General features: G+C 44.7%; 1 protein-coding gene across 10 annotated transcripts in view; it reads left to right on the plus strand.

The window, feature by feature from the left end:
- The window catches only part of CARHSP1 (calcium regulated heat stable protein 1), an 85,062-nt gene that overhangs the window by 45,810 nt on the left and 25,567 nt on the right, over positions 1-13,685 (plus strand). For 2 of the 10 annotated variants that reach the window (XM_068908606.1, XM_068908608.1), the window contains exons 1-2: positions 1,038-1,114; positions 3,808-4,030. The exons of 4 other annotated variants lie outside the window; for them this stretch is intronic. The gene's annotated coding sequence lies outside the window, so the exon portion shown is untranslated. Of the gene's footprint in view, positions 1-1,035; positions 1,115-3,807; positions 4,031-13,685 lie in introns of those variants that run through there. 4 more of the 10 variants (XM_068908611.1, XM_068908613.1, XM_068908600.1 and 1 more) reach the window with 3 other exon arrangements.

The following is a 13,685-nucleotide window of genomic DNA, read 5'->3' on the forward strand; positions in this document are numbered from 1 at the left end:
TAATTTTTAAAAAACACTCTTTAAAATACTGTGTTTTTATTATCAGCTAGGAAAATTGTGCGTAAATGAAAGCATTGATACAACTGGTTCCAGGAGTCTGTCTCTTGAGATAGCCAGCCAAGAAAACAGGTGCTTTTGGCTGAATTCAGAGGGTGAGGCCATGGGTGAGCAGCCACGCACCCAGGCCGTACGTCTGTGTGTAACTGGCAGGTTCGACAGGAGTCAAAGTCAGTCTTGGGCGTAAGCAGATGCACCTCCATTGGTTTTAGATCACGTTCTGAGGACCAAGAGAATTACCCTTCCTCTGAAGCTCAGGATGACACTGGTCTCTAGTGACCAGATACTGGATGAAGGCAACTATGACTCTGATCTAGCATCATCCAGCAATCCTTGTGTTCCTAGTACAGCCCGTGGCACTGTCCTCATCACCTTACTTTACCTTCTCACCATTTGTCATTGTTGCAGCTTCCAATTCAGGCCCTGCTGTGGCAAATTACACAGCGCAGAGTCACACAGGAGATGCCAAATATGGGCAAGTGACGTTACCCCAGAGTGCGTGCGGGCTTTCCCCGTCAGCTTGCACCACAGCTAAGTTCCTCATCCCTTCTGGGTGCAGAAAGCAGGAAGATCTACCAGGATTCCTCCTCGGTACCTGCAGAGGTTTAATCAAAACTCCTTTGAGTTTACACTCCTTTGACTGTATAATCCTTCTTAACACCATTGTTACTCCCCTAAAGCTGTAATTCAGTATGGCCGTTTTATCTGCTGGCAGAAGGGCTGAGCGTGGTCCCCTGGGCAGCAGCAGCTCGCTCCGCCCAGGGCCAGGCGGGCAGCCACGCTCTGCAGTTAGCGAGAAGCGCGTACGAGGGGCAAAGTGCTTTTTGGCCTCGGGAGCCCGGACCCCCCCCCCCGGCGCGCCGGGGCCGCGGGCGGGGCGGCGCGGGGCGGAGCGGAGCGGAGCGGCGCGGAGCGGCCCGGGCTGCCGGCCCGGCCCAGCCCACCGGCCTTATAGCGCGGGGCGCGCCGCCCGCCCGCCCGCCCGCCAGCGCCGCCCCGCACCCGGCCCGCAGCGGGCCGCGCCGCGCCGCGCCGAGCCGAGCGTACCGTACCCGAGGTGAGCGGCGGCCGGGCCGGACCTGCCGCGTCTGGAGGGCTCGGGGCGTCATTTTTTCTTTTTTCTTCCCCCCCCCTCCCTTTTTTCTTCCCCCCCTCCCTTTTTTCTTCCCCCCCCTCCTTTTTTCTTCCCCCTCCTTTTTTCTTCCCCCCCTCCTTTTTTCTTCCCCCCCTCCTTTTTTCCTTCCCCCCCTCCTTTTTTCTTCCCCCCCCTCCTTTTTTCCTTCCCCCCTTTTTTTCCTTGCCCCCCCCCTTTTTTTTTCCTTCCCCGCCTTTTCCCTTCTTTTATTTCCCCTCCCCCTTGAAAAAAGAGAGTGGCTCAGTGGACCTGGCTGTAGCACGGGGAAAGAGCCCTTTCACTTCTCCCTGTGCGAGTGGGTTGTGGGCAGCATCAGTAGCCAGCTCGGATGGGGTAAAAGGACTTATATGGGGGGGGGAACGGGGGGAGGACAAAAAACTAAGACTGATGTGCCTGCTGCAAGGTGAATCATGTTTAGCTCTTCTCTCATTTCAGTGGCTTTATTTCATTTAAGCTGTTAAGTCCAGTCTTTTTCATGTGTGCTTTTTTGCACTTGTGAACTGGGGGATGTGTCATTGTTAAACTCAACTTTGCTTGTTCTGTAAAAGACAAGCAAAGGCAAAGCATGCTAAATAAGAGCCTTCCTGCACTAGGAAGAAAAAGCTTTTAATGGTGTTGGTTGCTTAGAAGGGTGCTTCAGAACTTTGTACCGAGTCTTGATAGAGGGTCTTTGGCTGTTAGATGAACAGCTAGCTGTTATAGTTAGCACCTCTATTCATTAAATTCAAAAATATAGGTATTTCTTATACTTTTTATGCAGTACATCTATGCATCACGTTTCTCAGTTTGATAGGGAAGTCACCAAGTTTAATTTTTGGATTTGTGCCTCCAAATTTGGATTGCATGTAATTCAAGAGGGAATTTCCACTCGTTCTTTTCTGACATTGTTTTTATTGGAACTACAGAACTACTGCTGAGAAATGTTGTTTGCAAAACCTTTGGTAATGCCAGCTGTGATTTCTTTAAGACAGTCTGAGAGATTTTTAAGGCTGCTTTGACATGATGCCCCTGATGATTACTTTTTATTGAGGCTTAGTGCATTTTTGTGGCTACAATTCTTAAGCTTCACCTTCTAATTTTTGTACTGTTCTGTTAGGCAAACATATTTCTTTTCCTTTTAATGATTATTAATAATGCAAGATGTGTAGTATTGTGTATCAGTTTAAGTGCAAGTCCTCTACAACTGCATTTTTGGAAATATCTCTTAACATCATGCTAATTCTAAAAAGGTTTTACTAACCTGTAGCAAGGATGAACTTTTTTTTTTTAAATGTATGCATATATGCAGATTTTGTGGATTTACAAACAAATTGATCAGCACACAAAAGAACTCAGGAAAAGTGTTCCTGTTCCTGGTGGTAAATACAGTTTCACATGCTATGTGCAGCGTGTAAACAGAAACAAAGCCGTGGCTTCGGTAGGCGGCCTTTTGTAGGAGGACTTAGGTCCTAGGAGGACATAGCAGAGCTCCAGCTGGCGCTCATCCGGCTGCCCCCCATTAGCGCGTCGGGTGTCTGCACGCGGCACAAACAGCCGTGTCCTCCCAGAGGTGCTGCTCCCGGTGCTGCCACGAGGACCCCTCCAGCTCCCTGAGGCTCTGCCTCACTGCAGTTTCCTCGTGGGTGGACGTGTCTCAATCAGCACCAGCATCCTCCTTTACTTGCATGCACGTATAGACAGAAATCCATAGGTTGGGTACAAATAATTTGAAAGTCGCCAAAAAAAGCTATGTAATGCTGACTTCTTTCTTCCTCCTTCTATAACTATTGGTGTTTGGCTAGTGTCGTACTTTTGGTGAAGCAAATCTTTATATCTACTTGAAGAATGAAATGCATCATAAATCTGAATGTATCCAGTACTAGCAAATCCCTCCTTTTTTGATATAGGTTTGCTGACTGCTCTTCCTTCTTTCTCCCTTCCAGCTCTGTTGTCTTTTTACAGCAACCTGCCAGACTGTGTTGGTATTACACCACATGAAATGTGGTTCTTGGAATGACATTTGGTATGGGGGATTTATTTATAGGTGATAGCACAAATAGGCATTGGCCAAGATTGCTCTCTTTTTGTGCTAAACAGGGTAATGCTGGAAGTAAAGAAAGCCACTTGGCTTCCCAAATCCCTGTCGTGGTAGATGGGCTGTGAAGCTAGGAAGTACTCAAGGCCTTCGCTGTCTTGTGAAAAGCAAGGGATGTCCTTAGGTTTGGATCTGACTGCTGCACCTGGCTGTTAGCAGTAAGCAAGCATAGGTTGAGAGGGAACTACATCTGCTGCTGACTACTGAACTCTCAGTTGACATGTTGCCTTGATTTATGAGCAGGGCTGCAAGGAAAGTGTAGATAGTCTGGAGGGAAGAGGAAGCAGAGGTACATTAGTATTGGAAGAACTAGAGGGCATAATTTCTAAGGGGAGATTAAAAGGGCTCAACTATGGTAGTCACGTTACCATTAAAGCGTGGTTATTGCATGTATGTGAAAGGGAAGGTACAGCAGTATGTGTGTTTGGGAATATAAGCAAGATCAAGACAGGAGAAACTAGTCAATGGGCTAATCATGTTTGGGATAGCTTCAGGATGAAAATTGTTATTGATTTCTTTCACCTTTTCTTCCACATTTAAGTGTTAACTTATCAGGAACCATTTCTGGATCAATGGCTATGGAGTAGACTCAGCACGGAAGTGACAGAAACTGGTCAAAACATGGAGGAATGTTACTGAAGATCATCATTAGCAAAATTTAATGACATTGTAACCATTCAAATCTACGTGGATAAATATTCTGAATGTTAGCGGCAAGAGTTGATGATTAAGCTGCTGCTCATCTGCAAGATTCCTGCCGGAGAGTAAGGCGAGAAATTGAATGTGAAAAGTGTAAAACCTGTCAACTTCCTCTTCAAACCAGGGGGAGGGGGAGCCGTTTAGTATGAATGCTGAGCTCTTCCCTTTTTCGGTGTTAGAAGCAGCCGCCTTAGTGGGCAGGTGGTTGCTGATATCGCAGCAGAGCTGATAACAGAGAGTTTAGCTGGACAGCAGCAAGTTGACCGTCTTTGAGTATGAAAAAAGGAATGAAATACTATGTATTTTTTGCATGACGGTTTTGAAAAACAAAACTCAAATATCCTGCTTGTCTCAACAGGTTGTTGCAGAGAACAAAACAAAGTGAAATGGATAAGCATAGAGAAAGGAAAGGCAGGGAGCAGGGACTGGAGTTTGTGTGATTGTTACGCCCCAGCACAGGACAGAGAAAATGAAAAATAGAAAGCATTCATGTGACTAACAGCTTTCTCTGCTCTTCCAGGGCAGGGTAGAAACAGTTGTTTTACTTCTTTATATCTAAGTCCAATATTGTCTTTTCATCAAGTCCAAGGCAGCCCCCTGGACAGATCAGTAATCTTAATTTCCTCTGCCTCCTAAACTGTTCTTTGTTCATTTCTGTTTATTACTATCTGTCAGGGTTGTCTCTTGAGGGTTGCAGTGGATGATTCAGAGCCTGGCTGAGGCAGTAGTAGCCATGGCCTGCTTGCTTCTCTGTCAGAGCTGTGATTTTGTTCCTCTAAGCCAGCCTCTGTTAGCTAGGCAGTGGATTGGGAATTTTTCTCTTCATGCCTATTTTCATTTTTCATAACATACACGTAGATATATCTTGTCTGATATAACCCCTGCCATCAGGAGTAGCACTACATGAGTCAATATGTGGTCTGCCTGTCTTGCCCAGGCTCTTCAGCTCGGATGCAGCTAAAAAGATGGTGCTCCACGAAACTGTACTGAGCTCTGTCTCTTGTAGTGCTGCTTCTCCTTATACAGTCTCCCATCTGAGAACAAGCAGATCTTGCCTTTCACTGTGCAGCAAGAGTTTTGTAAACAAGTGCAAGCCAGATCACTTGAGAGGAAAACTGCTTTTTTTCCTCAGCTGGCTGAAAAAAGACATTAAGGAACAGAAGAGGATGTAGAGACGGGGAGTCTATTTGATCACAGGGGCGGCTTCTCAGACTGCCATCTCCACTTTAATGTCGGCTGCAAGGTATATTGGGGAGAGAATAGGAACTGAACGGGTGCTTTCTTTGTCTCTTCACAGTGTAGAAAGGCACTGATTTTGCTTTCATTTTTGCCATTTGTGGGACACGTAGAATGCATTATGCGTCCGTTGTTTGCTCTCCCTTCTCCCCCCCCCCCACCCCCTGAAGCCATAAAATGCCATGCAAGTCAAGCTGCATCTTCTCTGAGTTGGCTTTAGGGCTTACTGGTAAATGAGGTGTGGCTCTTAGAAGCTGACCTCACTCTAATGGACAGGGTTAAGAAAATCCCATCCCATGTCAGTTGAATAGTTGCTCTGATGCAACAGTCTCTTTCTCTGATTTCAGGGTTTTGCTAGTTCTTTATTTGCCTTTTGTTTGAGGCTGCTCCACAGCTGCTTCCTCCATTGGGATGATTTAAAATACGGATAAATAATGACATAACTGAAGAAATTCATTTTAAGTAGTGATTGAGTATCTTGGGGATAGTGACACTAGCATAAAGAGATTGCTTCGTTATTAATGCAGTTTGGAAACTAAACAGTAGTAAAAGGACATTAACATTAAATGTTTGACGGACTATCCGTTGTGTGAATGTTACGATTCTTAGGCTAATCTAACGTTTGCCCTGAATTCTGCATTTCTGTGGGGAGAACTTTGTGATATGGTGAAGGTCTCAAAAGATGTTTAAATACTAGGGTATTTCAAGGATAGTAAATGTGAATTTGGCCTTTGGGTTTGTCTCAGGCTGTTTGGGTAATAATTCTGTTCACTCCTCTCTGAATGCACATTTCACCTAGCAACTGATCAGGGAAGATACACTTGGGTGTTGAGCTGCAGCATCACTTTGAAAGGTGATCAGATAGTGGAGGGATAAAAGCAACGAGAAAGCAAAATAACCCTGCGGTTAAATCCCTGGGTGGCTTTCCGCAGAGTACGGTGCTGCCTAGGAGGGCTCTGTTTACAGTCTTCTGGAAAAGCACAGAGGCCTCCACGTGCTGCGTTACGTGGCCCTGTTCTTTACCCTGATGGCTCTGTGCCTATCTGATTACAGAGCGCCTTGTGCTGGACGAAGGAAAACAGAGAACCTTGACCAAATGTTTTCTCTGAGTATTAAACTGCTGGTCTGTCGCTGCGCCTCATGGGCAGCTTATGGCCTCTGGCGTTGTCTGAAGTGACAGGGAGTTAAGGCTGAGCCCAAGAAGGAGAGAAAGTTTATGTGGGGGCTGTTTAGAATTGGAGCTCATGGGTTAATAAAACCGGGGGACTGCTGTGTTAAGTGCTGCGCGAAGCAAAACTGGGTTGGAGCGTTGATGTTGCTCTTTTCATGAAACGCTGGTGCAACATGGGCAGCGTGATGACAAGTGCTCCCACGCCGTGCTCCCGCCGGGAGCGGGGCCGTGGCAGTGGGTTTGTATCTAGCTCAGCTGTGTGGAGTCCTGCGCGTCACGGTGGTGATGGTGCATGCTTCCCGTGGAGGAGAACAGGCTGCCCCTTACAGCTGGAGCCTTTTGATGACTAGAAGTAAAACATTAAAAACGTTTCAGAGGATCAGTGTGTGAACCTTTGCTCTCAGAAGGCAGCAGCTGTTTGCTCAGATACTCCAGTGGCAAAGGGACTATGGGGATAAGGACTCACAGCTGGAATAGGGAGGTTCATAACCAGCCTAGTGTCTCTGATGCTCACCTTGCCTTCTGGGTACTTGTTTTGGGCAGCGTAGCTGGGAGGCACGTGTTGCTCAGTGGAAGCTCTGTGCCTTTGGAAGCCGCACTGCTTGCTTTAAGGTGCAGCTGCATATCGTAAAACTTCTCCAGGAGTGTTGCTTTTTCCACGCTTTCAAATTCTTTGCCATTTGCTATATCAGAGGCTGTCCAGACAAAGAGTAGTTGTCTAGGAAACAAACACAAAACCTGGACTTGCCAATTGAGGAGGAATTTTTTTTAATGTTAGTATTCTTTTAATGCTTAGTTTGTTTACACCACACAGCCAGTCAAGTTGGCCAAGGCACTCTAGCAATAGGAACTATGTTGTTTTATGAGCTCCTACCTTCTTAGTGGTTATTGTTTGGTGGCTTGCTTTTGGTGATGTGCTTTCAAGAGACTGGAAAAACGAGGTTACATGTTTTCAGTTACATCAGTTACTTGACTAAACCACAAGGTTGATTATAACTTTTTGTCACCAAGCCCAGCATGGCAGTGCCTGTGTGTACAGTGCAATGACATATCCAGCCCAAAAGCCCTGTTGATAGCTGCCAAGCAATTAAAAGTCGTTCTGCTTTGTAGGTTGTGACTTTGTTTCCTCTGATATTTGGAGCAAATCTAACAACAGGCATTATGAAATATATTGATAGTCTCTCCATAGGACCGCTTCATGATGGAGAATGGTAGGAGGATGACTTAAAAAGGATGAAATACTATTTACAGTAGGGGATAGGATGATATCTCTATCCACTTTTTGTTATACAGTATTAGGGGAAGTGTATCTGAAAAGTGATCTTATGGAGGTTTCAGTTTCTGAAGAAACATGCACTTTGTTTCCATGCAGAGGCCTCTTTCCCTTATCCCGAGGTGTCTTGTGGGGTTCTAAAAGTTACCCTGGTAGAGACTTAAAACAAAAGTTCCAGAGGGTAAATTTTATTTCCTGTCTTCTGTGTGTGTGTCGGGTTTCTTTTTTAATTTGTTTTTGGTTTTGCCTAGTGCTAGAATTCAACAAGAAGCCCCTCTGAGACAAATATGTGATGCAGTGAGTCTTACCCAGAGTTGCAAGGACTTTGGGAAGGAAACTTCATGCTGGTTTCAGCCAGGGGCTGAGTCTGGCAGAGCAGTTTGCACAGGCCGGTCCAGCAGAGGCCCAGGGTCACTGATGTCGTCATGCTGTCGTCTGCTGCTTCGCAGTTTTTCACACGCTGACCTTTCCCATCCGTTCGTCCCTCTGGCTTTCAATTTCACCATACCTCTCCTGAAAATACTCTCCAAGCAGTAAAATGAGAAGCAAAGGTAGTACCGAGCTGTCATGGCGTTTATTACAGTCTGGTGAGGAGAAGAGTTTTTGCTGGACACTCAGTAACCTACTTTAATTGGGTTTCAGGATCCTAGCCAGATTTGTTCTTAAAATTGTTGTGTGAGCAGGCTGCAATACTGCCTCTTCCCGTGGCCTCCCTGGCACCCAGCCTGAGGATGAACTCTCTCTGTCACCCCACAGATGGGGAGCCGTGCAGCCAAGGATCTCTTGGCCACCAAGACCAGACTTGCACACACCCTATTTCCCAGTGCTGTCACATGGCTAGTTCTGGATCTACAGTTCGCTCTTGAGATGAGCAGATATGCAAGCTTACCTACGGTTTCTTGGACACAAGTTGCACTAGGCTCCATGCAAAACATTGGTGTAGCCAAAAACAGCAAAGCACCGTTAACGGTTTCTCTGACTGATCTTGAACATCTTCTGGATGCTGTTATGTTCTGGGTTCATATCCCTTCTGTACAGGCTCTTTATGCATTTTCCATTTAGTACTCAGAGAAGGAACGAGCAGTGCCCCAGTACTTGGTCGGTGAGGCTACTGTAGAAAAGAGCGCCCTGCAAACCCCTCCTCCTGGGTGCAAGCTGGAAGTGTCGCTCCTGTCTGCCCTCTGTGGGAAAGGCAGCCTTGTCCCTGCTCACAGGATTGCATGTTGGGCTGCGGCTCTTAGATGTATGCGGACATCTCCCCAGAGTCCTGTGTGAGGGAATATTCAGGACACCTCCGTCGTCAGCGTTTCCTGTGGGTGAGCTGTGGGCAGCACCCTGCTGAGCCCGCTGAGCCCTCTCGCCCTTCGCTGTCTGTCTGGCTTTACTTGGCAGACAAGGAGTTCAGCTCTTTTTTGGATTGCAGCCCTCCATGTCAAGGCTGCCAGGCTGCTGTTAGCGCCTCTCTGCTTGCTGGCCAACCAGCCCCTGCTTCCAGCCGGGACAGGGATGGGAGGGGACCTTTCTTCTGTAACCTGTTAGGCCTGTTGTCAAGAGACCCTGAACAGCCTGACTGGGTAGTCAGAGCCTTGCCTCTGGTGGTCTGCGGGCTGATTAAAAGCCTTCCTGGCACATGCGAAAGTTCTCCTGGTTTGGCCATTTTCACGGCTCTTTCTGTCAGATTTGGAATAGCAGCCCTGTGGGCTAGTTGGTGGGTCTCGTTACTCGTGTATTGCTAGTGTGTGGCTGCACGCACTTGGGAGACTCCTAATCTATGCCCAGTGAATGCATCTGGAAAAAGGTTAACCTCTTGAGTTCATGTAATTGTTAGCACAGGATGAAACAGGTACATTGAATCAAAGGTAATCTTTCCTAAAGGCATTCCCCACCGTTGCAGCATGCGCGGTTCACTCTGCTTGCGTGCCTTCTCCCGTTCCCTCTTGTGTTTGTAATCTAAGCAGATACGACTCGTTGGGGTAGTGATCGTTGTAATACAGTGCCTAGTACAATTTTTATTAAACGTATATTTTTGTACGAATTTTTAGCTTCCTACCTGAAGGGCTTACATGCTTAAAGAAAGACTTATCTACTTTCTCCAACTACATCAAATGATTTTTACCCTCTCTAAAAACCTTGTGTTGCCTATTCCCTTGCTTTGGCGTAGGTTGGCTTTTGGATATTAACATAGTCGCCGTAAAAAATCGTATCTGTGATTCTAGATGGGCCCATTCTTTTCCATACGTTTCCAGCACGTGATTGGAAACATTGGTCTCAAAATTAGAATTTAGTAAGTACTTTTTTTTGATGTATAAGTAGGCATGGAATCCAGCCTCGCAGCAGTGGCTCTGCTGGCGTTGCAGTTTTGCTAGCATTAAAACACAATACAATGTGTTTTGTCATTTAACTGGCTCTGAATGCAGAGAGTAGATGTGCTGAGCAAGAAAGTCTAGTTTTTGTATACATGGTAATTAGTAAAAGCAATTGAGCTCTCTATGTGTCTGTTTGCTCACTAGCCAAATGAGAGTGATACGTTACCTGCAGTGGACTTCTTGGACTATTAGAATTGTAAGCCATTTTTGAGACTAAAGAGAATGTTCTCTAAAAATCTAAATTGTAGTAACAGTGATATTTTCCAAGCTTCCAGCCAAGGGGATGTGTCAGAGGATTTGTATAACCTGTAGTTTCCAAAAGGTTTAAGGTGTTTATTGAAATGACTACTGTCCCTCAAGCAGTTTTAGAGGTTGTGAGTTATGGGTGTGTCGCTTTGACTATATTACTAGTTAGTGCAATCGCAGAGTTCGATTACGCCATATAGGGACTACTTGTTTGTCAATACAGTAAACCAGGCAAATGTATTTAAAGAAGCAACTCACTAGAATTAGTTGTACTGTCAAGACTGGTTTGAGTGGAGTTCTAACGAGACAGACGGTAAAATGGCAACATTTTTGGTTTTTCAAGTAGCTTGGTTATATATGTTTAAAGAAAAAAAACATATTTTTGGAATGTGTGGTTTATGTAGTGCTCGTCCTGTCGAGTTTAGTGGAATGAACTAAGACAATTTCAGCTTGAGAGCGAAGAACTAAACATTATTCTTATAGTACTCTTGATTAAGCCCTTACCTCCTAATGGAGCATAAGTATAACTTTTGCTTGTGAGCAGTGTTTGCTAATTCAGAGCTTGAAGATCTAGTGCCTCTTTCTTCTTTTCACCAAATAGAAGAATCTGAATGGGACTCCTCATATGAAGTTTTCTGACGTGGGACAAACACCTTTGGCTCCCAGCAGGTAGGCTGAATTTCACTTGCTGCTGCTTGGCAAGGACGCCAGCCTGAAGAGCCACAGGTACTGACGCAGCAACTGGCAAGGACTCAGAAGTAACAAGTTCTTGCTGCAGCCAGGAAGGGATAGCACAGTTGCCCACTGGCACAGGAAGGCAAGGGAGCGTTACATCTCTCTATTAAGCTGGTTTGCAAGAAGCCTCGTTTGCAGTCTCGTTCCATTCTGGATCGTGCAGCTGGAGGGTAATGAGACCTGAATCTTGATTTGCGGACGGAAGCAAGGTTGAGTCTCATCAGCCTTTTGAACCACCTAGGCTGATTCAGGTTTTTGCATCCAAAGATCTACACAGACACCTGCTAGGCCTCACAACACCACTGTGCAAGGTTGTTATCTCAGCTTTAGAGTTGAGGAAATGAGGACGCAGAGGGTGTGACTCAGGGTCATATTGCAAAGCATTGTCTGATCTGGCATGAGATTTAGAACAGCTATTCCTTGCTCCTGTTCCAAACTTGATGCATTTGATCATCCTTTTCTCTTGCACGTTGAACTTTTTAAATTCTTCTGTACCGTTTTTTTGAACTTCTAATATCATTCTTTCTTTTTGTACTCTAATTATTTGATGTTTACACAACTGGTAGTTGACTGACAGCAAGTTAATGTGAAATACCACTGTATTCAGAAGGGAAGCAGGATTCCTGTGTTTTCTCAACAAGCTTGCTCCTTTAACTTATCAACTGTTTTAAAAACAGCAACTGACTTTGAAGTTTATTAACATGTCCTTTTGTCCGTGTGTTCAGAATCTGATTAGGTTTCACAATTTTTTCCTGGGAAGTACAAATTCCAATGTTGCTCTTTATTGTTTGGGAGAGCGTTTTCATTACAAACTGCAGGAAATGAGCCTGCAATAGTCAACTCATTCAGCAGCCTAAAAGTACTGGGAAAATTGCTCTAGAATTGATAAGGCTGACCACTCATTTAAATTACTTATTTATTTTACCTTTCTTTGTAAAGTAGGCTAGAGTAGGCCTGTCCTTGGAATTTGTTCTCTTTGGCAATGGCCTGATAAAATTTCTAGGGTCCTGTTATTGTCACAGTTGTGCTGGGTTGCAAGAGCTGAACGTTATACGCTGCTGCAGGCCTTCCTGGCAAGAGGTTTTTGTTTGACCAGAAACTTGCATAAAGTACGGTGAGATATACAGAAAACAGGTTGAAGATGTGGTGGAGGGAAGAAGGAAAACAGAAATGCAACTGTTAAATGTGCCAGTGATCTAAAAAGATTATATGTATTAACTTCTTCCATTAAAATAAAGGTCTTCTGTCTTCAAAGAGTGTGTGGGAAAAAATATTCTTTTTTGTTTGATTTTAATGGAACATGCATTTCCGCCAGTCTGAGCGCTCTGTCATTTAACACAGGTTAAATAGGCATTTCATTAAGTGGTCTTTGTCAGGGTGCTAAAGGGAGATGGAAGGCTTTAATGCAGGTGGAATGTAGTTTACAAACTTTGCTGTAGTAGAAAAATCTATCCTGAATGAGCCATTTGTCTAGGGAGCGGTTGTCCTCCTGGAGCCTGGGAAACAGGATAGGAAAGAAAAACTTCAGTGGACCTCAAGAGCATTTCTTTCTTCCTCAATAAAAACAGAATTTTCTTCTGACTCCTGTGTCATAGGTACAGCTATTTTCTAAAGTATTTCAGTAAATTGTATCTCTCTCAGTCGTGAATTGATATTGAAGCAGGTTCCCAATGAGATCTTATTCACAAACCTTTGTTTAAGTGGTTTCTGAGAGGGCTAATTGGGATATACTCAGGTTACAAGACTGGCGTGTTTAGAATGATTTATAGAGGGTGCACAAGGCAGTGAGAATCAGAGATGGCCATTGCATTGGAACAGCCAGAAATTAGAGTGAAGACGGGCAAAAAAGAGCCTAGAGCCTGTGAGTACCTCACAGTAGTGGGGAGAAGATCAGCTTATGTGTGAGTTCCTTCTGACTGTGCACCACTGCATTTGCCTCTTGCTGTGAGGCTGGCAGATGAAATGTCCTCAGAGGATTAGAGTTGCCTTTGCCAGTACTTGCATGCCTCATAAATTCCTATGGTTATAGATCTTTCTAATGTGATCTGTTTTCCCCTGTTGAATATGTTGATTAGGGAGGAAATACAGTGAACTAATTGTTCTGAGTAACACTTGAGCCACATAAATATTTCATGGGATTTCAGTAGCCTTAAAAGGCGCAAAGTTGGACATGAACAAACTTACCCATAATCATGGTTGAAATTTTGCAATGTGAGAGGAGGCTGAAGAAGGAAAAACTTTTTCAAAAGTGCAGAAAGATTTATATATGTATAATAACCTTCCCTTATAATAGGATAACATTAAGTAAGTCCATTTGCCTTGTGGATGAGTCCTAAGTCGCTTAGACACTTTAAAAAATTTAGCTCGTATTTGGGTATAGATATTTTCTGTCAAAATGAAATGAATCCCAGAAAAAATTCTCCTGGAATGTTGTCAACGTGGGAGTTAATAGCAGGGACAGAGCTTCAGACTTGTAAAAGCACTGAAAGAAGAGCTAAGTTACAGAACAGCCACTGCTCAAGAGCAAGTGCTAGGAGGGACAGCTTGTTCCCTTTCCAGCAATGTATTATTGTACTTCAGATGGGAGGTACCTTAGCACACTATAATTGAACTCTATTTAGCAAGAATAAGATGAGATGTAGTAAACGTTGCTTCTGGTTTTTAAGAACAAAGTTCCCTGCTTTGGTTAACGG

The sequence above is a fragment of the Struthio camelus genome, chromosome 15, assembly GCF_040807025.1.
Source record: "Struthio camelus isolate bStrCam1 chromosome 15, bStrCam1.hap1, whole genome shotgun sequence".
In the NCBI taxonomy this organism is placed as follows: Eukaryota; Metazoa; Chordata; class Aves; order Struthioniformes; family Struthionidae; genus Struthio; species Struthio camelus.